The sequence below is a fragment of the Balaenoptera borealis genome, assembly GCF_965194805.1.
Source record: "Balaenoptera borealis genome assembly, chromosome: 7".
NCBI lineage: Eukaryota > Metazoa > Chordata > Mammalia > Artiodactyla > Balaenopteridae > Balaenoptera > Balaenoptera borealis.
In genome coordinates, this window is record NC_138864.1 from 13,912,030 (window position 1) to 13,936,951 (window position 24,922).

The window sequence follows — 24,922 nt, forward strand, 5'->3', positions numbered from 1 at the left end:
TATATATGTCTTGCGGTTTTATGAGGAATAAATGCAGCAAATCTTTATGAATGGTATTGGGCATAGAGCCTATGACATAGTAAGCATTTAATAAATAGTATTTATTATTACTACTATTAGTCAAAAGTTGGAAAGTCCGCAAACTTTTCCTAGATGCGCTCTTGTCTCTCTTAGTCCCACTTCATTGAATACTCCATTCTCTGAGTTTTTATAACACTTTGTTTAACTCACCAATATAGCATTTTATCATACTTTATTGTATTTAGTGGTAGAGGGTGGAGTGATATTCCAGATATCATTACAGAGCTGTCTGTAATTCCAGGCCTTTGTTTGCTGGATCATAGGGATGTCTGGTGGGTCTCAGAGGTAGGACCTGGTTTGTACCAAAGGTTGCTGTGGGGTGGGGAGGGGCACAGGGTCTATGGCATCAGCTATTTATCAACCAGCACAGAAATATTTTGATATCTGGCAACCAGTAGGGTCACACTGGTATGCCCTGGATGAATTTAAGCTCTTAGCACAGGTTGTATCTCCCTTGCTAGGCTGCGACTCCTTTGTGACTGGGAACTTATTCTGACCTGGATACTCAATACTGATTTGTCATAGGGTTAAAAAACATTCATGCACATAAAAAGAAGCAGTTAAAAGGGGGCAGGGTGTGTGTGGATAACCATCTTAGAGAAGGAGGGATTATTTTCAGAGAAAGTCTCCACAGTAGAGATGAGTAAAAACCCCTGTGCTTTAGGAGGGGCAGAAAGGCTCAATGAAGATGTACTGAAGTAAGCTTTTAAGACAAAGATGAAAACCATTCGCAGCTAATGAGTAAAACCACTCACACCTGATGGTCACAGGTATTTTGTAAAGTGTTTGATAAAATGATCTTTCAGAGTAAGAGGGAAGAAGAACTGGAGGATAGAAATCTAAAGACAGTTGGGTTGCAATAACCTTAGTATAAGTTGTCTTGGAAAATCTGACTACTAAATGAAAAGATTCCTGACAAGTTTTAAAAGTCCAAGGTGAAGATGCTACTAAGTTTCTTGCAAAATAATGCTGAGTGTGATTGAAGCTGTATTTTAACTGAAAAGACAGCATGCTTGCCACAAAGTTATAGAGATGGAGAACAAGTTACTGTTTGCCAGAGGTTACAGAGAGGGTGTGGGGCAGGAAAGACAGGAACTGACTGTGGCTATGAAAGCGTAGCACCAGGGATCCTTGTGATGCAACTGTACTGTCTTGCCTGGGGTGGTGGTAACATCGATCTAAACATGTGATAAAATTGCTTCGAACTACACACATGCACACACACACACACACACACACACACACACACACACACACAAATGAGTGTATATAAAACTGGTGAAATCTGAATAAACTCTGTGGATTATACCAATGCCAGTTTCCTGGTTTTGATATTGCAGCATAGTTACAAAAGATGTTATCACTGGAGAAAACTGGGTGAAGGGTGCCCATGACCTTCCTTTACATTTTTCTTCAAACTTCCTGTGAATCTATAGTTATTTCAAAATCAAAGTTTTAAAAAAGACAGCATGCATTACTTGCCAATCCCTGTAAAGTTTATATAATTTAGAAATTAGGTGCTCCTTTTTTTACCTCTGTCCTTTGTCTCCCAGTATTTCCTCAGGTGGAAATGTTCTTCCCCTCCTTTGTCTAAATCCTACCTGTTTTTTTTTAGGACAGCTTCCAGCCAGCTTTGCCTAATTTACTTTTTCCTTGTTCTTTTGTTGAGCACTTGATATATCTTAAGTATAACCGGACTCACCCCAAATTTGTTTCTCTTTGCCTCATTTGTGGACGGTGGCTGTTGGAGTGCCCAGCCTGGAATGAAGGACTCATGACCTTACCTGCTAAGAGCTCCCTTCAGCAATTACCATAGTGGAAGAGCATTGTCTCACCCTTGGCCATGCTCCTTTCCTGAAGTGGCCCACATCCCGTAACTAGCCTCTTCCCTCATCTCAGGATGTCTTGAAAAGTTCATCCCATCTTCAGAATTTTAAAGGTTTGTAGGATCTGTAGTGATAACTCCTCTTTCATCCCTGATATTATGAATTTGTGTTTTCTTTATTCCTTAATCAGTCTAGATAACAATTTATGGATTTTGTTGATATGTCAAAGATCTAATATTTGGTTTTTATAAATATACTGCTAGTTGCTTTCTATTTCATTGATTTCTGCTTTTATCTTTATTATTAACTTCCTTCTCTTTTCTTTGACTTTACTTGCTCTAATTTACCTAGCTTCTTTTTTGAGGTTTTAATTTTAATTGGTTTATAACATTATATAAGTTTCGTGTGTACAGTATATATTTTGACTTCTGTATATACTACGGTGTGCTCACCACCAAAAATTTAGATTCTATACTGTTGACCTCCTTTACCCATTTCAACCTCCCCCCAATCCCTTTCCCCACTGGTAACTACTCTGTTCTCTGTACTTATGTGTTTGTTTTTGTATTCATTCATTCATTCAGTTATTATTTCTTATATTCCACATGTGAGTGAAATGATATTTTCTTTCTCCATCTGACTTACATCACTTGGCATAATTCCCTCAAGCTCCATCTACATTGTTGAAAATGGCAAAATTTCTTCTTTTTTTATGGCTGGGTAGTATTCCATTGTGTGTGTGTGTGTGTGTGTGTGTGTGTGTGTATAGAACATCTTTTTTATCCATTCACTCATAGGTGGGCACTTAGGTTGTTTCCATATCTTGGCTGCTGTAAATAATGCTGCGATGAACATAAGGGTGCATATATCTTTTCGAATTAGTGTTTTCATATTCTTTGGGTAAGTGCTCAGAAATGAGATGGCTAGATCATATGGTAGTTGTACCCTTAATTTTGAAGGAATCTCCATACTGTCTTCCATAGTGGCTGTACCAATCTACATTCCCCACCAACAGTGTATGATGGCTCCCTTTTCTCCACATTCTCTCCAACAATTGTTATTTCTTATCTTTTTGATAAGAGCTATTCTAATAGGCATGAAGTAATATTTCCTTGTGGTTTTGATTTGAATTTTCCTGATGATTAGTGATGCTGAGTGTCTTTTCATGTTCCTGTTGGCCATCTGTATATCTTCTTTGGAAAAATGTCTATTTAGCTTTCTGCCCATTTTTTAATCTGGCTGCTTTTTTGATGTTGAGTTGTATGTGTTCTTTATGTATTTTGGATATTAATCCCTTATCAGGTATATGATTTATAAATATCTTCTTCCATTCAGTAGGTTGTCTTTTCATTTTCTTGATGATTTCCTTTGCTGTGCAGAAGGTTTTTAGTTTGATGTAGTCCCCTTTGTTTATTTTTGCTTTTGTTTACCTTGCCTGAGGAGACATATCTAGAAAGATATTTCTTAGACGTATGTCAAAGTGCATACTGCCTGTGTTTTCTTCTAGGAATTTTATGGTTTTAGTTCTTACACTCAAGGCTTTTATCCAATTTTTGATTTTTTAGTATGGTGTGAGATAGTGGTCTAGTTTCATTCTTTTGCATCCAATGTCCTAACACCATTTATTGAAGCGACTATTCTTTCTCCACTGTATGTTCTTTGCTCCTTTCTTGTAAATCAATTGCTCATATATGTGTGAGTTTATTTCCGGGCTCTCAATTCTGTTCCACTGATCTATGTGTCTGTTTTTCTGCCAATACCATGCTGTTTTGATTACTATAGCTTTGTAATATAATTTGAAACCAGGGAGTATGATACCTCCAGCTTTGTTCTTTTTTTATCAGTATTGCTTTGGCTTTTCAGGGTCTTTTGTGGTTCCATATAAATTTTAGAATTTTTGTTCTATTTCTGTGAAAAATGTATTTGGGGTTTTGATAGGGATTGCATTGAATCTGTAGATCACTTTAGGTAATATGGACATTTTAACAATGTTAATTCTTCCAATCCATGAGCACAAAATATCTTTCCATTTCTCTGTGTCTTCTTCAATTTCTTTCAAAAATGTCTGATAATTTTCAGTGTATGGGGTCTTTCACCTCCTTGCTTAAATTTAGTCCTAGGTATTTTATTCTTTTTGTTGAGATTGTAAATGGGATTGTTTTCTTAATTTCCCTTTCTGCTAGTTTGTTGTTAGTGTATAGAAATGCAACAGATTTTTGTATATTCACTTTGTACTCTGCAACTTTATTTATTTATTATTTCTTTAAGAATGTTCCATATGCACCTGAGGAGAATGTGTATTCTGCTGCAATTGGATGGAATGCTCTGTATAAATCTATAAAGCCCATTTGGTCTAATGCTTCATTTAAGGCTGGTATTTCCTTGTCGACTTTATGTCTGGATGATCTATCCATTGAGGTAAGTGGGATGTTAAAGTTCCCTACTCTTATTGTGGTACTGTCAATTTCTCCCTTTTTATATACATTTTGTTACTCTTATGTTAGGTGCATAAATATTAATAACTACTATTTCTTCTTGATAAATTGTCCCCTTTGTTATTATATAATGTCCATCTTTGTCTGTTGTTACCTTTTTTCGGCTTGAAGTCTGTTCTGTCTGATATAAGTATGGCTATACCAGCTTTCTTTTGGCTGCCATTTACTTCAAGCATCACCTTCCATCCCTTCACTTTGAGCCAGTGTTTGTCTTTAGAGCTGAGATGAGCCTCCTGGAGGCAGCATATAGCTTGGTCTTGTTTTTTACTCCATCCAGCTGCTCTGTGTCTTTTGATTGGTAAATTCAATCCATGTGCTTTTACATCTATTTATTTATTTATTTATGGCTGCACTGGGTCTTTGTTGCTGTTCGTGGACTTTCTCTAGCTGTGGGGAGTGGGGGCTACTCTTCATTGCGGTGCGTGGGCTTCTCTTGTTGCGGAGCATGGGCTCTAGGCGTGCGGGCTTCAGTAGTTGTGGCATGCGGGCTTCAGTAGTTGTGGCATGTGGGCTCTAGATCGCAGGCTCAGTAATTGTGGCGCATGGGCTTAGTTGCTCCACAGCATGTGGGATCTTCCTGGACGAGGGCTCAATCCCTTGTCCCCTGCATTGGCAGGCGGATTCTTAACTACTGTACCACCAGGGAAGCCCAATCCATGTGCTTTTAGAGTGATTATTGTTAAATGGGGACCATCTTATCTTTTGTCTGCTGGTTGCTGTATATCTCAATGTTTCTTTTCCTTGCATTTCTGTCTGCCATTTTAGTTGGCGGTTTTTCTATGATGTTTTTCTCAATTTTCTCTTTTTTAATGCATCGTGCCTCTGCTCTACATTTATGTTCTGTGGTTGCCATGAGGTTTATATGAAACATCTCATAAATAAAGTAGTCTTTTTTCTGCTGATGGTATCTTCATTTTCTTATATGAGTTCCATCCTTTTTCTCTTCCCCTTTTATGTTTTTGTTGTCTCAAAATTTCCCTTTTTATGTTGTGAGTTTGTTACCAAATTGAAGTAACTATAGTTATTTTTTACTACTTTTTCTCTTTTAACCTTTATGCTGTAACTGTTTAATAACCTATTCTGATATAGAGCTGCAATTTTCTGATTCTTCCTGTGTGTTTATCACCTTACTCACAGTTTCGTGTGCTTTGCCTTTTTGTTTCAGATAGAAGAGCTCCTTTCAACATTTCTTGTAAGGCAGGTCTAGTGTTGATGAATTCCTTCAGCTTTGTTTGGCGGGGAAAGCCTTTATTTGTTCTTTTTATCTTGAATGATAACTTTGCTGAATGGAGTATTTTTGGCTGACAGTTTTTATTTTTCAATGTTTTGGGTATGTTATTCCACTCTCGTCTGTCCTGTAGAATTTCTGCTGAGAAATCTGCTGATAGCCGAATGGGGGTTCATTTGTAGGTTGCCATCCTTTTTCCCCTGGTTGCCTTTAAAATTCTTTCTTTGTCATTGACTTTTGGCAGTTTTAATATAATGTGTCTTGGAGAAGGTCTTTTTGCATTGAGGTGTTCTATTAGCTTCATGCTTGTGTACCCAGTTCCTCCCCCAGGTTCGAGGTGTTCTCAGCTATTATTTCTTTAAATAAACTCTGCTTCCTTCTCCCTCTCTTCTCCTTCTGGGATACCCATTACCCTAATGTTTCCCTTCCTAATGAAGTTGGATAGTTCTCACAGAATTTCTTTTCTTTTTAAGATCTTAATTGTCTCTTCTCTTCTACCTGTATCATTTCTAGGTTTCTATCTTTGAACTTGCTAATTCTCTTTTCCATATGGTCTGCTCTATTTCCAGTGCTTTCTGTTGTGTTCTTCACCTTATTTATTGAGTTATTCAGCTCCAGAATTTCTGTTTGGTGCTTTTTTAGAGTTTCAACCTCTTTGGCAAAGTATTCCTTCTGTTTATTTATTTTATTCCTGAGTTCATTGAACTGCCTTTCTGAGTTTTCTTGTAGCCTGAGTTTCTTCATGACAGCTATTTTGAATTCTCTATGAGTTAGCTCACAATATTCCATGTTACCGTGGTTTTTCATGATGCTTGATGGGTTGTTCCTCAGCCAGTTTGTTTTACGTGATCCTAATGATTCAGCAGGTTAGTCATTAGGGGCCTTTCTTTTGTTTCCCAGCAGGTGGCGCTATAGCACAAGTTTTTGGTTTCTCTTACCTGAGCTGCCTGCTTGAGAATCAGCACTTTCCACCCTCTACCAGCACTCTCAGGGCTGTTGCTTGGGGCTCTCATTGTGGTTGCTTATGCCTCTGGGGTCATTGGTGCCTTTGCTGCTAGTGTCACTGGCAAAGCTGCAAGGGGCACCAAGATGGCGGTGGCTCTGCTGCATCTGGGGTCTCCTGCTGCTGTGAGGGGAGGTGGAGGGTGGGGGAGGAACCAGTGTCACAAGCGCCTCTACCATGATCTGGGTGGTTGGGTCTGTGGGCACAGCCACTGCAGGTGGGGGCCTGAGTTACAGGCACCTCCTTGGCTGGAGGGACAGGCTTGCAGGCCCTGCTGTTGCTGCTCTCTGGTTCCCTGTGGCTGAAGTCACCGCTGCAGCTGGGAGGCCAGTGTTGTGAGCACTACCCCCAACGCAACTGGATTCTCTGGGGCTGCAGGTTCGACCTTTGCAGCCGGGGGTCTGGGGTCACAGACATCACCCTTTTTGTTCCCCTGGTTCCACCACTTCCATGTGTTCCATCCACCCACCTTTAGGTGTACAGATGTGTGGAATTCTCTGGCGTCCTGATGTGTTCGGTAGAGGCACCTTTGTTGAGTTATGGATGTTTTACTGGTTGTAGATTGATGGGGAGAGGCAAAGGGAGCATCTCATAATGCCATGATGCTGACCAGTTTTTCTAGCTTGTTAAGGTCGAAACTCAGATTGTGATTTTCCCCTTTCTTCTCTTTTAAAGCAAGTATTACTTAAAGCTCTAATTGCCCCCTAAATATCTCCAACTATTTTGGGGTTTTCCAGATATTTTTCTGTTTTTTATTTCTAATTTAATTCCATTATTGTTAGAAAATATAATGCCTGATTTCAGTCTTTTAAAATTTATTGGGACTGGTTTCATAGACTAGCATATGGTTTATCTTGGTGAACAAATCATGTACATTTAAAAAGAATGTATATTCTGTAGAGTGCAGTGTTCTATGAGATATCAATAAGGTCAAGGTGGTTGATAATGCTATTCAGATATCCTATGTCTTTACTAAATTTTAATCTAGAACTTAAATTGCTAAGAGAAGAATGTTGAAAGCTCCAACTGTTATTGTGGATTTGTCTACTTCTCTTTTCAGTTCTGTCATTCTTACCAGACTTCAGTTGATGTCTGTATTCAGTTTTTGAGGCTTAGATAGCTCCAAACTTTGCTCCACACATGTGTTTCAGGTGTCAGCTGGAAATATGGGCAGTTTATACACAGAACTTGGTCTTCTACCTGACTCCTCTCCTTCTTGGGATTTCCTTTTTGGATGTCCTCCTACTTTCCAGCTGTTGTAGTTGTTCCATACTCTGTCTTCTGGTTTTTTAAGCCAGTAAGACTGAGGGTGACAACTGGGGCCTGTCCTCAAGTGAAAATCCATAAAAATGGAAAACTCACTGAGTCCCATTTCTTTCTCACAAGCATTGACTCCTCTACAGTATATGCCTTTTTTGGTGTTCTCCTGTATCTTCAGGGGCTTATTTTTTTCTATTTGGTTCATAGTTTGCAGTTTTTGCCTTGGTTCAATGGGAAGTACTCAGCTATTATTGGAAGCAGAACCTGTTATTTTCCTACTAATGTCTATAGGATCTGTACTGATTTCTCTCATTCCTGGAATTGGTAATTTGCATCTCTCCCACCTTCCTTTTGGTTGCTCAGTTAAGCTAGAGGTTCACCAATTTTATTAAACTTTTAAAAGAACCAGCTTTTATATTCAGTCGATTTCCAAAATTGTCTTTATGTCCTTTTCTACTATTTTTGTTTTTCCCTGATTTCTTAAAGTGGAAGCTTAAATAATTTAATTTAGACTTTCCTTCTTTCCTAATATAAACATGCAAAGTTATAATTTTTCCCTCTAAGCACTGCTTTAACTGCATTCCACACCTTTTGATATGTTTTAAAATTTTTATTCAGTTCAAAATATTTTTCAGTTTCCCTTGTGATTTCTTCTTTGACCCATGGGTTATTGAGAAATATGTTGTTTAATTTCAAAACACTTGGAGTTTTCCCAAATAGCTTTCTGCTACTGATTTCTAATTTAATTATATTATGGTTAGATAACATACTGTGCATGATTTCCATCTATTTAAATTTATTGAAACTTGTTTTATGAACCAGCATAATAATGAGTATTCTGTACACTTAAAAAAGTATATTTTGGTTTTTGTGAAGTGTTTTATAAACATCAATAGGTCAAGTTGGTTGATAATGTTGTTCCAGTCTTCTGTATACTTACTGAGGTTTTTATCTAGTGCTATTGATTGCTGAGAGATGAACGTTATAATCACCCACTGTAATTGTTGATTTTTCTAATTCTTCTTTCAGTTTTTGTTTCATATATATCAAACCTCTGCTATAAGTTACATACAAGTTTAGGATTATTATATCTTCTTGATGATCTAACCTCTTTATCATTATAAAACGTCCCTATTTTCAACAGCCAGCATATTTGAACTGATACAACTTTATAACAAAACTATAGTAGATCCATGCAATTTCCCATAAAAAACATATAAAGCAAGCATAGACTTTGGATTAAAAGTGACATTTTGTTAGAGATTGCAAAGAACTTTTCCAGGTTTAAAACTGAGGGAATTACCGTGAAATTTCTTATAAACAAACTAGTCAGGACTCAATTTCATGATGATAGTATGTAAGATAAGTAAGAAAGGACATTGATTCCAACCTAGCTAATGCTAATTTTATTAGTGTCTTTGTGGTAAATATTGTCTAGTTTGCACTTACTTTTATGACAAGATGTAATGGCCTGCTCAATTGTTTTCTCAAAGTATCTGTGTCAAAATTTTCCCTGTTTTCTTTCAATAGCTGGATACTTCCTTAATATGCTAAGTGATATGTACCTCAGTCCCCACAACTAGTTACATGCTTAGTGGGAAAATTCTAGCAATATCCCATTAAAGGTAGGAATAAGACAAGGAAGCTCACTGTCTTCACTATTATTAAATATTTTTACTGGAAATACTAGCTAATGCAATTAGATATGAGAAATTAGAGGTAGAAAATTTGGAAAGGATTAGGTAAAACTATAACCATTTCAATGATATGATTGCAATCCTAGAAAATCTAAAAGAATCAACTCCAAACAATAAGGCATCGTAGTAATAACTAACATTTTTGAGCACTAACATTACCACCTCTATTTTAACTCATTGAATCATCATACTACCTATCAGAAAACAATAAGAAAATGTATTAGATATCCCTACAAGAAGTTCAGAAAGAGGGTGAGTTCCAGGTTTGGAATGATAATCCATCACTTCATGCAGTGGTCCTCAGCATCAGCTTTATTCCCTTGGGGCTGCCAAATGGCTGCCAGGGTCAGTGTTGGGCTAGAAGTTTCCATGTCAAGAGGAGAATGTGTTGGAAACTTTCTTGTAAGCATGAATCAATACCATATCAATACCATAGATAGTACATGTATATAATCTAGTTTTCTAACGCGGATGTGTGATCAAGAATTTGAAGACCACTGCCTTGGACTAAACTTGGTTAGTCTGGTTATGGAACACATCAAATTTAGGTGACCCACCAATTGTGAGACTCATAGATTTGTGGAGGAAAGGTACTTGTGAGATAGGCTGGACCTGGGACCCTTTACTGGAGTGCTTGGTCTCATTTTCTGGAGGAACAGAATACAAAGAAACTATAAGGGACTAAAAATAACTGCACACATGTGCAGTTGGGGCAATTATGAACAATAAGATACAAAAACTCCACAAACCAACTGCCACTTCTGAGGTGCTGTGAGCAAAAGAAGGGTACTGCACGTGATCCCTGCACACAGCACCACCAAAGGGGTGGGCAGACCACCTAAACTATGCCTCCTGCCCAGCCCATGGACCTGCCCTTGTTACCCCATTTAAAGACCCAAGCAGCTCACTCCGCTGCACCTGTTTCTTGTTTTCACTCCTTCCTGCTGCAGCAGGAGCCCCACAAAGCCTTGCCTAGAATTCTCCTCTGGCCTCTACCAATTTCTACTGATTAAAGAGTCTAAGGGCCTGGGTCGTAGGTAACACTCCAAGCTTGACATTGAAAAAGTAAAGGATGACGTTATTACTAGTGACGATGACAATGGAATGATCAAGATGAAAACAGTAATAACTAGCATTTATTGAGCACTTACAAAGTGCCAGACTATTCTGAGCGCTTTACATCCTCAGGACAAATCTATTAGGTAAATACTACTATTAATCCATTTTACTAGTAAACTCCATGCGAAGAGAGAACATTACAGTTTTTTCTTAGCAATGCATTACCTGGAGCACAGTAATAATTTAATAAATATTTAATGAATAAAAAAAATGAGTATTGCCAAATTTCTCAGCGGAATAGGGCAAGATGGGCTTTAGTGCCAGAGCCGGGCTCATATGGCCCGGGCTTTCGCATACTTGGAGGTGAACCAAAGCACCAGATCCCTGCAAGGGACAACACGAACCAGCGGTTTAAATTTCCTCGGCAACCGCTGCTGGACTGAATGTATGTTGCGGGCTAACGGGGCGCAGAAAACAAAAAACGGAGATTTGAGGAGACAAACCCCCTCCCGGCTGGCGTACGAGCTTCCGAGAAGCCTGGCCGCTAAATCAATTTCAGCGCGGGACCCGGCCCTGGGGGATCCGCAATCTTCCCGACTCGCGTCCCGACTCTCTAGCCGCGCGAGGAGGCTACGCCGGAAGTCTCGACTGCTCCTCGGAGTGTGTCCACCTGCCGGCTTTTACCCCACCCACTCCCCACGCGCCACGCCCGGAAGGAGTCCTCACGCTTGCCGCGGCGTGGGAGTTCAACGCCGGACAGGTTAGCGTCCCGGCGGGAGGCAAGAGTCGGGTCCCTCTCACCCCAGAAGCTTTTGTTCCCGTAGTCCTGAAGGCCGCGTTTGCACGCCAGGTGGGCTGCTGCAGGGGTAGCCCCTCAGGGGCCACCTTGCTGTCGTCGCCGGGTCGCCACCTCCCGCAGCAGCGTGGTTGGCGCCTGGGGGCCCGTGGTGGGCTCAGCACCTCGGGATGCTGCAAGGTTCCCCTCCCCCGCCCCCCTTTGTAGCTAACGGTGGCCTAGCCCTGTGGTCCTCGCTGAGCGTTCCCAGGAGCACATTTGTGAAGAGGTGGGGTCCTGTCGAAGAGGTGGAACTGGGCATTTTGTCGGTGGTCCCAAGTTACAACAGTCTGAGGAGGACCTTGCCCAGATGATTGTAGAAAGGAATTTTCTGGCTCGGTGGTCTGAATAGTTTTTGTCTCGTCACATTTGAGCTCCATACAGGGGCTGACGATAGAAGTGATTTTCAGTGTAAGTGGTTTTCAGGTGTTTAAGTGTGTGTATGATTGTCAATCAGTCTGTGCCTGTGTGTGAGAGAGAGGGAGAGGGAGAGAGAACACGAGCGCTGGGTAGCTGTGTGTAATTTAAAAAATCCGTAAATATATTTTGCTTCTTCTGGTCTCTTCCCCTAATTCCTCCTTACTCTCATCTGAGGGGTATTTCTCTACTTCACCTTTGGATAGAAGTAGCAATTCTCTACCTAGGCTTTACACATTTAAAACAGATCTGACCGTGTTAATCCTCTGTTTAAAATCTTACTGGCCTTCCCATTGTTTCAGGATAATACAAATTCCTTAGGCTGGTTTCAAGACCCTTCAAGGTCTTGATTTTGCTGAGTTTTTCAGTCTCATCTCCTTTCATGGAAGCACACATACACACTGTATGTCCCCTGTCATGCCAACCTGCAGTAGTTTCATCTCTTTGGCTATGACAAAGTTTTATAATGGTTTACCCACATTTGGCAATTTATTTTTTCCATTCAGTCAAGATTTATTGAATTCCTGATACTGCGGGCACTGTTTTAGGAGCTGGGGATATAATGCGGAAAAAAACCCCAACCCAATCTATAGTCCTTTTGAAAAATAACAGCTTGACTGAGATGTAGTTCACATACCATAGAATTATAAAATACACATAAATTTTTAGGGCATTCACAAAGTTGTACAACCAACACCCCAATCAATTTAAAAACATTTTCATCACTTCCAAAAGAAGCCCTGTACCCATTAGCAGGCTCTCCTGATTTCCTCCTTACCCCACCCCACTCGTAGACCTAAGGAACTATTAATCTACTGAATATATATTCGGCTATTCTGGACAACTCATATAAATGAAATCATAAAGTATGGGACCTTTTTTGATCGTCTTTCACTTAACATTCATGTTCATCCATGTTGTAGCATGTATCAGCACTTCATTCCTTTTTATTGCTAGATAATATTTCATTGTGTGGCTATTCCACCGTTTATCCATTGGTCAGTTGATGGGCATTTGGATTGTTTTGGCTCTTAACAAATAATGTTACTGTGAACATTCATGTACAAGTTTTTGTGTGAACGTCATGATTTCATTTCTCTTGGGTATATACCTAAGAGTAGAATTGCTGGGTTGTATGGTAATTCTACGTTTAACATTTTGCGGAAATGCCAGACTTTTTTAAAGCAGCTGCACCATCTTATATTCCCGTAAGCGGTGTATGAAGGTTCTGATTTCTTCCCATCCTTGCCAACACTTGTCATTATCTGCTTTCTTTTTTTTTTTTTTTCCTTAAATTCTAGCCATCCTAGTGGGTGTGAAGTGGTATCTCATTGTGGTTTTGATTTGTAGTTCCCTGATGGCTAATGACGGTTGAGCATCTTTTCATGTGCTATTGGCCATTTGTATATCTTCTTTGGAGAAATGTCTATGCATATCCTTTGTCCACTTAAAAATTAGGCTATTTGCTTTTTATCATCGAGTTGTAAGAGTTCTTTATATATTCTAGGTCCAAGTCCCGTATCAGATATATGACAGTCATGTGGATTATGCTATAGTTCCTGTAAATGGAAAGCACAAGAGGTTAATTTTTACTCTTCCTAGAGACCATGTTATAGATCTGCGGAGTAATTTAGAGTGAATTACTATGTGTGAAATACTGGGCCCAGGAAAAATGATGGGAAGAACCTGTGAGCAGCATTTTAAGATTTGAAAAATGAAGCAAGTGGAAACAGTTTATATAATTTGCCCATTCCCTACTGAGTTTTGTCTTTTCTGTATTGATTTGTAGGAGTTCTTTGTGTAGAGATATTAACCTATAGACTGTTAGATATGGGGCACATATTTTCAGTCTATTTGCTTGTAAACTTTGTTTTTGTATCTTCTACTATGCTAAAGCTTTACATTTTTGTATAGTCAAAGACTGTCAGTCGTTTCCTTTAAAAGGCTTCTGGGGTACTGATGTAGTTTGGGATACTATTCTTAAATGATGGGAGTTACAGAAACCGACACAGTACTTCCCTGGTTAGTGTGACATCTGAGTCCATGGTACTATATTTAACTTTACAGGCAGGCCTTATTTTATTGTGCTTCATTCTATTGTGCTTCGCAGTTACTGTGTTTTTTACAAATTGAAGGTCCCTGGCAAACGTGCATCAAGCAAGTCTATTGGTGTCATTTTTCCAACAGCGTTTGCTCACTTTGTGTTTCTGTGTCACATTGCGGTCATTCTCACAATATTTCAAACTTTTTCATTATTATTATATTTGTTATGGTGATCTGTCATCAGTGATCCTTGATGTTACCATTGTAATTGTTTTGGGGTGCCGTGAACCGTGCCCATATAAGACAGTGAACTTAAATGAGAAATGTTACGTGTTTTCTGACTGCTCCACCAATTGACCGTTACCCGGTTTCTCCCTCTCCTTGGGCTTCCCTATTCCCTGAGACACAACAATATTGAAATTAGGCTAATTAATAACCCTGGATTGGCCTTTAAGTGGTCAAGTGAAAACAAGTGTTGCACTTCTCTCACTTTAAGTCAAAAGCTAGAAATAACAAGCTGTTGAGGAAGGCGTGTCAAAGGCCTAGATAGGCTGAAAGCTAGGCTTCTTGCACAAAACAGTTAGCCAAGTTGTGAATGCAAAGGAGAAGTTCTTGAAGGAGGTGAAAAGTGCTACTCCAGTGAACACACAAATGATAAGAAAGCGAAACAGCCTTATTGCTGATATGGAGAAAGTTTTAGTGGTCTGGATAGAAGATCTAACCAACCACAGCACTCTCTTAAACCAAAGCCTAATTCAGAGCAAGGCCCTAACTCTCCTCAATTCTGTGAAGGCTGAGAGAGGTGAGGAAGCTGCAGAAGATAAGTTTGAAGCCAGCAGAGGTTGGTTCATGAGGTTTAAGGAAAGAAGCCATCTCCATAACAAAAGTACAAGGTGAAGCAACAAGTGCTGCTGTAGAAGCTGCGGCAAGTTATCCAGAAAATCTAGCTAAGATAATTAATGAAGGTAGCTACACTAAACAGTGGATTTTCAACGTAGATGAAACAGATTTCAACAGATGAAACAGCCTTATCTTGGAAGAAGATGCCATCCAGGACTTTTATAGTTAGGAGAAGTCAATGCTTGGCCTCAAAGGACAGGCTGACTCTGTTAGGGGCTAATGCAGCTGGTGACTTTCAGTTAAAGCCAGTGCTCATTTACCATTCCGAAAATCCTAGGGCCCTTAAGAATTATGCTAAATCTACTCTGCCTGTGCTCTTTAAGTGGAACAACAAAGTCTGGATGACATCACATCTGTTTACAATATGCTTTATTGGCTGTTTTAAGCCCACTGTTGAGACCTACTGCTCAGAATAAAAGATTCCTTTCAAAGTACTGCGGCTCATTGACAATGCACCTGGTCACCCAAGAGCTCTGATGGAGATGTATAATGAGATTAATGTGGTTTTCATGCCTGTTAACACAACTATTCGGCAGCATATGGATCAAGGGGTAATTTCGACTCTCAAGTCTTACTATTTAAGAAATACATTTTGTAAGGGTAGAACTGCCAGAGATAGTGATTCCTCTGATGGATCTGGGTGAAGTCAATTGAAAACCTTCTGGAAAGGCTTCACCATTCTACATGCCGTTAAGAACATTCATGATTTACAGGAAGAGGTAAAAATATTAACAGGAATTTGGAAGAAGTTGATTCCAAACCTCATGGATGACTTTGAGGGGTTCAAGACTTCAGTGGAGGATATAACTACAGATGTGGTGGAAAGAGCAAGAGAGCTAGAATTAGAAGCGGAGCCTAAAGATGTGAGTGAACTGCTGTGAGCTCATGATAAAACTTTAATGGATGAGGAGTTGCTTCTTATGGATGAGCAAAGAAAGTGGTTTCTTGAGATGGAATCTACTCCTGGTGACGATGCTGTGAAGATTGTTGAAATGATAACAAAAGATTTAGAATATTACATAGACTTAGTTGATAAATCAGTGGCAGGGTTTGAGAGGATTGACTCCAATTTCGAAAGAAGTTCTACTGTGGGTAAAATGCTGTCAAACAGCATTGCATGCTATAGAGACCATTTGGGAACGGAAGAGTCAATCGATGTGGCGGACTTCATTGTTGTCTTGTTTTAAGAAATGGCCACGGCCACCCCAGCCTTCAGCGTCCACCACCCTGATCAGTCAGCAGCCATCACCACCAAGGCAAGACCCTCCACCAGCACAAAGATTACAACTGTCTGAAAGCTCACGTGGTGGTGAACATTTTCTAGCAATAAAGTATTTTAAAGTTATGTACATTGGCTTTTTTAAAGATACAATGCTATTGCACACTTAATAGACTGCAGTATAGTATAAACATAATTTTTATAGGCACTGGGAAACCAAAAAATTTGTGTGACTCACTTTATTGCAATATTCGCTTTGTTGTTGTGGTCTGGAGCGGAACCCACAATATCTCCAAGGTGTGCCTATAGAGCATTCATTGTTTCAGACACTTGTGCCTCCCTATCTCTCTGCCTTGAAAAATATGCTAAAATGTGCTTCAGCTTTGTTGGTTCATTTAATTTTCTATTTCAGACGGACTCCTAGAAGTTATTTCCTTATTCTCGTCGTCATGTTTAGTCTACTGCATTAGATTTGTGAGAGCTGTATTGGACAGTTGGTCATCAAATAGTAGGTACTTATTACATGCCAGCAGAAGTTTATTTGAAGGTTTTTTTTGTGCAGAGCTTGAATGTAACTGCTGGTTCTATATTGATTGGGACATGCTGGGAACAGTCGTTTTATAAAATCCTATTAATGTTATTTTGGTGTTTGTTTTTCTCATTTCATTGGTTTAAAGGTAGTGGTAATTCAGGTATTTTTAGGGTCTCTGAACATTTTGAGTAACTGAGGAGAGCTATATACCATAGCTCCTTAGAAAATTGCATTTCTATTTTACATGCAATATCTAGGGCTTCATTGTTTCCCTATGGCCTGACTTGTTAGGATGACTCTGTGTTTCTTGCTCTAGTGTTTGTTTTTTTTTAAATTGTGGTAAAATGTACAGAACATCAAACTTAGCATTCTAACCATTTTAAGTGTACAATTCAGTGACATTAAGTACATTCATGTTGTTGTGCAACTATCACCACCATCCTCTCCAGAACTTTCATTTTCCTAAACTGAAACACTGTATACCTGTTAAATAATAACTCCCCATTCCCCCCTCTCTCCAGCCCCTTGTAACCACCATTCTACCTTTTGTCTCTGGAATCATAAAATATTTGTCCTTTTGTGTCTGATTTATTTCACTTTGCATAATGTCTTTAAGGTTCATCCATATTGTAGCATATTGCAGAATTTTCTCCCTCTTTAAGGGTAAATAATATTTCATTGTATGCATGTATCATATTTTGTTTTTCCAGTCATTAGTTCATAGACATTTGGGTTGTTTACATCTTTTGGCTATTATGAATAGTGCCTCTATGAACATTGGTGCAGTTATCTGTTTGAGCTCTTTTGAGTGTGTACCGTAAGTGGAATTGCTGGGTCATAGGGTAATTCTCTGTTTAATATTTTGAGGAACCATTCATATGCTTCAGTGTTTTTTGTCATTCACATAAAATATGAGATTTAAATAAACTGTGTAATTTAGCAAATATTAATTACCACATTTACCTTTCTAAAAATATAAATTCAAAGAGCCATCTCCTAGTTGAAGGGATGTAGGGGTTTTTGTCTTAGGACTTGGAGATCTTGGAGTTTTAAAATTATGTACTAGAATTCAGATTAATTAACAGGTTTATCTGGATAGGTTCCCAAATCCTAAACTTCTTTTTTTTTTTTTTTGGAAGTTAAAGTTAGGAGCATTCAAAGCTGAGGGAAAAATCACACCCAAAACCGCGAAGGTGCACTAAATAGTGTGAGAACTAATAGTTATGCTTGGCTGGAGCACGAGTGGCATAAAGAGAAGAAGTGAAAGGGAAGAACTAAAAGTAGGTTTGAACCTAATGCTGGAAGGGTGCATATAGCTGAGTCATCAGTTTGATAACAAACTCCATTTTGCTTTAAGTACTATATGTATTTCTTGAAATTTTTATAAATTAGTAACTTGCCTAGAGCTTCCTCAGCCAAAACCTAATTTTGAAAGTCTTTTCATGGGAAGAAAATGTGCTTCTCTAGCTTTTCCTTTATATACTCTGCCGATACCACCCAAAAAGTATTACTTGTGCCTGGTTTTTACCTACAGCTATATTCCCCAACAAAGAAAAAATTAATGAAAGTCAAAATATGACATGGTAGTTAGCTCTAAGATGTAAAATTAGTGAGACTAGCCAAGCAATTCCTACAGGAAAAATTTACAAGTCTCTGATCAGGTAGGACAGCCTTTTTTTTTTTTTTTAAATCTGTCATCAATTTTATACACATTTTTACACAATTTTATACAAATCCTAAACTTCTTTATGATCTAAGCTCCTGTTTTTTTTTGTTTTGTTAACTGTGTATTCAGTCTTTTTGGACAAATTACTTATAATGGCAGATGGTAAGATGGAGGTGATTTCGCATACTTGTATTGTTGCAAAGTTCTGGATTGTTCTGTTACCATTCTGCTGCTTTAGTTGGATACTCTGGCAGTTACTCAGGTATGCTGTGAATACTGCTGCTTCTGACAAGCAAGTTCACTTCCGCCGGTGCAAAGATATCCGTGTCATTAACTAGTGAAGGATGGGAAAGGGCCACTATTATTCTTTTATTACTGTACAATTATTTTTTCAACGATTCCCCTGATGTTGGAACTGTAAGTTGTTTTGGGTACGGGGATCCCTCTCAGTAACTGGCCTACCTGAGATAAATGGGGAAGTGTAGATAAACAGACAACAGTATGACTCAACCAAATCTTAGAAAACTAAGATCTCATGCCTGCCAGACCCTCCCTCTTCCCCTTCCCCTCCATTTGCAACATCTTTCATAAACTCCTGTTTAATATTTCCTCATCACTGTTACAGCCCATACCCCATGGTAAACAGCAAGCGTATTATCAGGAGAGATGGAAGGAACAAATATGTTAATGTGACTTTCGCTCTCAGTTTGGGTCCGTTTGTCATCTGGGCTCTCACCTGATCATCCATCTTGTGGGCTCTTGGTACCTTTTGGCATTTGGCATCTACAGATGCACTAGAAAGGTCCCCAAATGGATTTGGATGCTCCAGACTCTTGGAACTTGAATATAACTTAGATTTGTATGTGATTTCCCTAGCATCCAGCAAATACCAAGATTACATAGATGCTGAGTACCCACCTTGGCCTGTTTATGCCTCAGCTCTTTGAGTAAGACAAAACACAATCACATAAAAATGCCTTTGTAAGACATTTTTTTGAGGTTACCAGACAAAGGTGAATATTAATCCCTAGTTTTTGGTAATAGATTGTTACCTTTCATCAGACTTATCGATACTAGGGACAAAGTGATTTACTTCTAGTGTACGTCAGTAGCCTTTAGAAACACTTCCAGGTCCATATTTAAATATTTCAACATGCTTATGTCAGATTAGGACCTTTCAAATTTTATTTGGGCCACAGGCCTTTGGGCTATAAATGGCAAAACTGTTGAATTTTATGTGAATACTTTTGCATTTTAACTATGATTTTTCCTCCTTTCTATAAACACATGGCACTATTTTTATTCTCTTAGTCTGTATCTTTTAAAAAATTATCATATAGTAAAATTGACTGTTTTACCTTTTGGTTTAGTTCTGTGAATTTTAATTTTTTAAATAAATTTATTTATTTTACTTTTATTTATTTTTGGCTGTGTTGGGTCTTTGCTGCTGCACGCAGGCTTTTAGTTGTGGTGAGCGGGGGCTACTCTTCGTTGTGGTGCACAGGCTTCTCATTGTGATGGCTTCTCGTTGTGGAGCACGGGCTTTAGGCACATGGGCTTCAGTAGTTGCGGCACATGGGCTCAGTAGTTGTGGCACATGGGCTCAGTAGTTGTGGCTCATGGGCTCTAGAGCACAAGCTCAGTAGTTGTGGCGCACGGGCTTAGTTGCTCTGCGGCATGTGGGATCTTCCTGGACCAGGGCTTGAACCTGTGTCCCCTGCATTGGCAGGCGGATTCTTAACCACTGTGCCAGGAAGCCCTTTAGTTCTGTAAATTTTAATACATGTATAGATTTGTGTAATGGCAACTATAACCAAGGTATACCTCACCTTAAAAACTCCCGTGTGCTGTCTCTTCACGGTCACCTTTCCCTCACCCAGGTAACCAAAACCAAAAAAGTAAATGTCATTTTGTGCTTTTTATTTAGGGAAGCAGTAAGGTTGTGTCCCTTTCTTTTCTCTTTACCAGTGATTTTTATCCAAATGTGATGGAGCTAAAAGGGATAAAATAAACATAATCCCTTTTCATTTTCTTTCAGAAACTTGCAAACTTTCTCACAAACTTGATTAGGAATAAAAACATTTTGCTTGTGATTCCTTCCAGAAGGTGGCAGTGTTGTGCTATAATAGGACGTAAAGATCGTCTGCTTGAAAATATCAATAATTAAGTTTTTACTTCAGGAAAACAGGACAGTTAATTAAGAATTAACATTTAACTCTAGAATCTGTTTTCTTTGGATCAGTTCCAAAGTCTGTCTCATTCCTAGCAAAGCAGTCTGTGGATAAAATCATCCTTTAATTCTTTCATATTTGTTTTCAAATAGTTTTAAATGTTTGCAGAGGTAGGAGTTAACTTAAAGGTTAACCTTTGTGGCAAGAATAACTCCAGTGTTATGGATGAATCTGTGATTCACAGAATCAGTCGTATCAGTGAGACCTCAGTTGTTTTATATTTCAACCTTCTTTGTCACAGGTAGGAACCCCATCTGTAACATCCCTCACAACTGGTGGCATTAATTAATCAGCAGATGGAGCAGATGCAGAAGAAAGATACAGATTTTGATTACCAGCATCCTGAGTTTGAAGCTTTAATGGAGATATTCAGTGAGAAATGATGAAGTGGAGCTTGTGAGACATTCACACTTAGATGACTCACAGGTTTTCAAACCTAATCCACTCAAAAAGGGATTCCCTTTCTCCTTCCAGCAACTTACATCTGACAGTATATACTTCCCTGGGAACTGGGTCCACCATTTATCCAGATGCTCATGCAAGATACTTGGGATCATCTTTAAGACCTCTCAACATTCTCTTAATTCTACCTCTTAGGTAGAATTTCTCAAACCTGGTTACTTCATCTCTACCTCTGTCATCCTAGTCCAAACTACCTTTATCTCTCACCTGGATACTGCTTTCTAATTGGTCTGCCCCAATGTGTTAATACTTTATTTTTCACACAAAAGATATTTTAAAAAATATAAAATCTGATCATGTCAAACTCCTGCTTGAAACTCTTCTATTATTTGCCTTTATACTTAGAATAAACCTGAAATATTTAACTTGATCCACAACAATCCTCCCTTCCAGCCCCACCCCCTGATCTGGCCTCTCTGCTTACTGCTACAGCCTCACATCATGCCACTGTTCCCTCGTTCACTGTGCTCCATCCTCTATTCCTTGACTGGAGGAGGGGAGGAGAATAGAACAGGGAGACCTGTTTTTAAGCCAACATGCATTTTAGGTAAAGAAGTGATGGCTTAGTAATTTATTAAAGTTCGTGGCTCATGGGGACATTTTCATAGCAATCAGGAACTCATCGCTTTGTCACTTTTCAACACCTCAACTTAAATCTAGGGATAAATGCACATCTCAGTTCAGATTCTGTGTGGGGAAAAAAAATTATATTCTGACTGAGAAAATGAAATTTAGGACCAGGCAGTCATTACCTGTTATATTCCAAGTGTGGCTAATCCTTTGTATTTGAGAGCTTTCACTCATTGTGTCTAAAATGACTCTATTTTTGTAATTTCATCCTTCTAGCATTTAATTATGCATTAGCTTTGTTTTTCACATGTGTGAGTCTTGCCTCAGCAACCAATTGGACCACACCACCATCTGGGGCTTAGGTGCTATTGGTGGCATCCCGAATAAGTGATAATTGTGCAGCCTGTTCTTGAGTTTCTTGCTTCCCAGGGCAGTTCATTCCTTTTTGGGATAGTTTTGTCTGTTAAGAAGTCCTTCTCTATCTTGTACCAGATCTCTGGTTTGTGGTTTTCCCACACTGGTTCTAGCTTTCCTTGGAGGCATAGAGAACAAGCCTAACTTCTCTTCCCCCATTAGCTCTTTAGCTGTTGAAGTAGCTGTTGTAGCTCCCAGCATATTCCCCTTGATAAACCTTCTCAGCTTCTTCAAGTATTTCTCAGTGTTTTCACTCTTCTGGGCACTTTCTACTGACTGTCTTCTAGTTTAGTGTTTGAAAGTGTGTTTTGAGACTACCTGCAACACAGTCACTTAAGATACTTGTTAAAAATGAAGACTCCTATTGGACTAAGATGGTAGATTGACTTCTGATCTTGCTCCCTATTGAAACCCCACTAAAACTATAGTAAAGATTCCAAAGGACAGAACATTAGGAAAGGAGGTAAGAACAAAACAATTTGAAAAACTGAAAAGCCCAAGCAAGAGTGAATGGAAATTTATCTCGACCCCGAAGAATCATGACCCGTAAATTGGCAGAAGGAAAAACTGAAACTAATCATATTTACCTTGTAAATCCTCAAGAAGCTCAAGAACTGGGCAGTGCCAGGTATTTCTGGAAATTGGGATACAAGGGAGATAAAATAAGGAAGACTGGGTGAATACTGCTGATTAGTAACTCCCAGTGGATGCTGTTCACCTTGGGGCAGATGCTGAAGGCTCAAAGCGATGATCTCTGGATAAAGTAGCATTTCCTTACGGGAAGGCATTCCTAGAATTTCTCAGGAAATTTTATGTTTATTCGAATCCCAAATCCTGAGGAAAGTCATTTAAAAAGTCAGGAAAACAGAAAAAAGGATTTTAAAATTTCCCAAGAATTAAAGCGTAACATATTATTGGATACCATTGGTTCTAAGAGTTCCACTGGCATCAAGTGGAAAGCAAGAAAGGGGCATGCTGACACTGAGTAGAAAGTAAAGGTCTGGGAACTGAGACAGAAGCATCTGGGAGAAAAGCATCATGGTGTAATCAGTTGGTCTTACTTATAGTTGTTGCTGTCTTATAAATGTGTTTTCATGTTCTACCTGCTGCTAACAGGTATTCTTACAAGTAAAATAAGTTTATATGCATTATAAATCCTATGAGTGGTGTCCCAAGAAATAACAAATTTGGGAGCAAAATAAATCTGTAAACTGGCAGTTACAACATAATATTCTGTGTAGTACTGTTAACCTTGCTATGAGATCTCAGTGTTGTATATATAAATATTACCCAATAATTGTTGGTGTTTTCAAGTTCAGCATATTCACTGATAGACTGTGGGGTTTTTTTTTTTTTGGAAATACAGACGAATTGAAAAGAAGGTTTGAAAGTTTTTGTGGAATACTCCAGTATGAAATGAGAACTTAATCTAAAAGCTGAAATAGTAAAAGTGATATTTCAAAGCAAAACCAAAACCAGAGTAAGCAGACAAAATAGTTTGTCGTAAAAAAAATATAGGAGTTTATATGAAGCAATATGTACCCTAACACTCAACTTGAGGGATGCTTTTTGATACACTCTGAATTTGACCAATGTCAACACAAATGAATGAAATTTTTCTGCATCTGGAATATTTGTTATGAAAGACTATTGAACAGGACAAGTAATACACGGTATATTTTAAAATTTCATTTTTAGGATGATAACTTCTAAATATTTATAGTATTTCAACTTTTACAAGGATTTTTATTTGGCATTTATTTTATATTAATGTTTCTTTTATAAGGTCTTTTTTTTCCCCTCAGATTTCTTGAGGTATAATTGATGTATAACATGTAAGTTTAAGATGTACAACGTGATGCCATTTGTAGCAACATGGATGGACCTGGAGATTATCATATTAAGTGAAGTAAGTCAGACAGAGAAAGACAGATATCATATGATATCACTTATATGTGCAATCTAAAAAAAAAAAGTGATACAAATGAACTTATTTATAAAACAGACTCACAGAGTTAGAGAATGAACTTATGGTTACTGGGGAGAAGGGTTGGGGGGGAGGTATAGAATAGATTGGGAGTTTGGGATTGACAGGTACACACTGCTATATTTAAAATAGATAACCAACAAGGACCTACTGTATAGCACAGGCAACTCTGCTTAATATTCTGTAATAACCTAAATGGGAAAAGAATTTGAAAAAGGACAGATACATGTATACGTATAACTGAATCACTTTGCTGTACTGAAACTAGCACAACATTGTTAATCAACTATACTCCAAGATAAAAAAAAGATGTACAACGTGATGATTTGGAACACGTGTATTTTGAAATGATTGCTACAGTAGGGTTAGTTAATACCTCTGTCACCTCACATAATTACCATTTTTGTGTGGGTGTGGTGAGAACATTTAAGATCTACTCTCTTAGCAACTTTCAAGTATATAACACAGTATTGACTGTAGTCACTATGCTGTACGTTAGATCCCCAGAATTTATTCATCTTATAATTGGAAATTTGTACCTCTTGGCCAATATCTTCTCATTTCCCCAATCCCCAGCCCCTGGCAAACACCATTCTCTGTTTCTATGAGTTTGGCTTCTTAGGTTCCACATATAAGTGATATCATACAGTAAATGTTTTTCCCTAACTCATTCCAACTCATAGTGCTCTCAAGGTCCATTGATGTTGTCCCAAATAGCAGAATTTCCTTCATTTTTTTTTAATGACTGAATAATATTCTAGTGTATGTGTATATATCCGTCTTTTATCCATTCACCTATCAGTAGATACTTCGGTTATTTCCATGTCCTCACTATTGTGAATAATGCTGTAATGAACATGGGGAGTGTGGATTTCTCTTGACACAGTGATTTCATTTCCTTTGGAAGTATACCCAGAAGTGGGATTGCTGAATCGTATGGCAGTTTTATTTTTAATTTTTTGAGGAATCTCAACACTGTTTTCCATAGTGCTCTACC

General features: G+C 38.6%; 1 protein-coding gene and 1 long non-coding RNA gene across 2 annotated transcripts in view; both read left to right on the plus strand.

The window, feature by feature from the left end:
- Nucleotides 1-24,922, plus strand: part of COA1 (cytochrome c oxidase assembly factor 1) — a 240,344-nt gene that overhangs the window by 139,595 nt on the left and 75,827 nt on the right. The gene's annotated exons all lie outside the window — the stretch shown is intronic.
- LOC309632422 lies at nt 11,358-24,662 on the plus strand. Its single transcript, XR_014246910.1, has 2 exons — nt 11,358-11,409; nt 20,734-24,662. It is a non-coding gene; the product is annotated as an uncharacterized lncRNA (long non-coding RNA).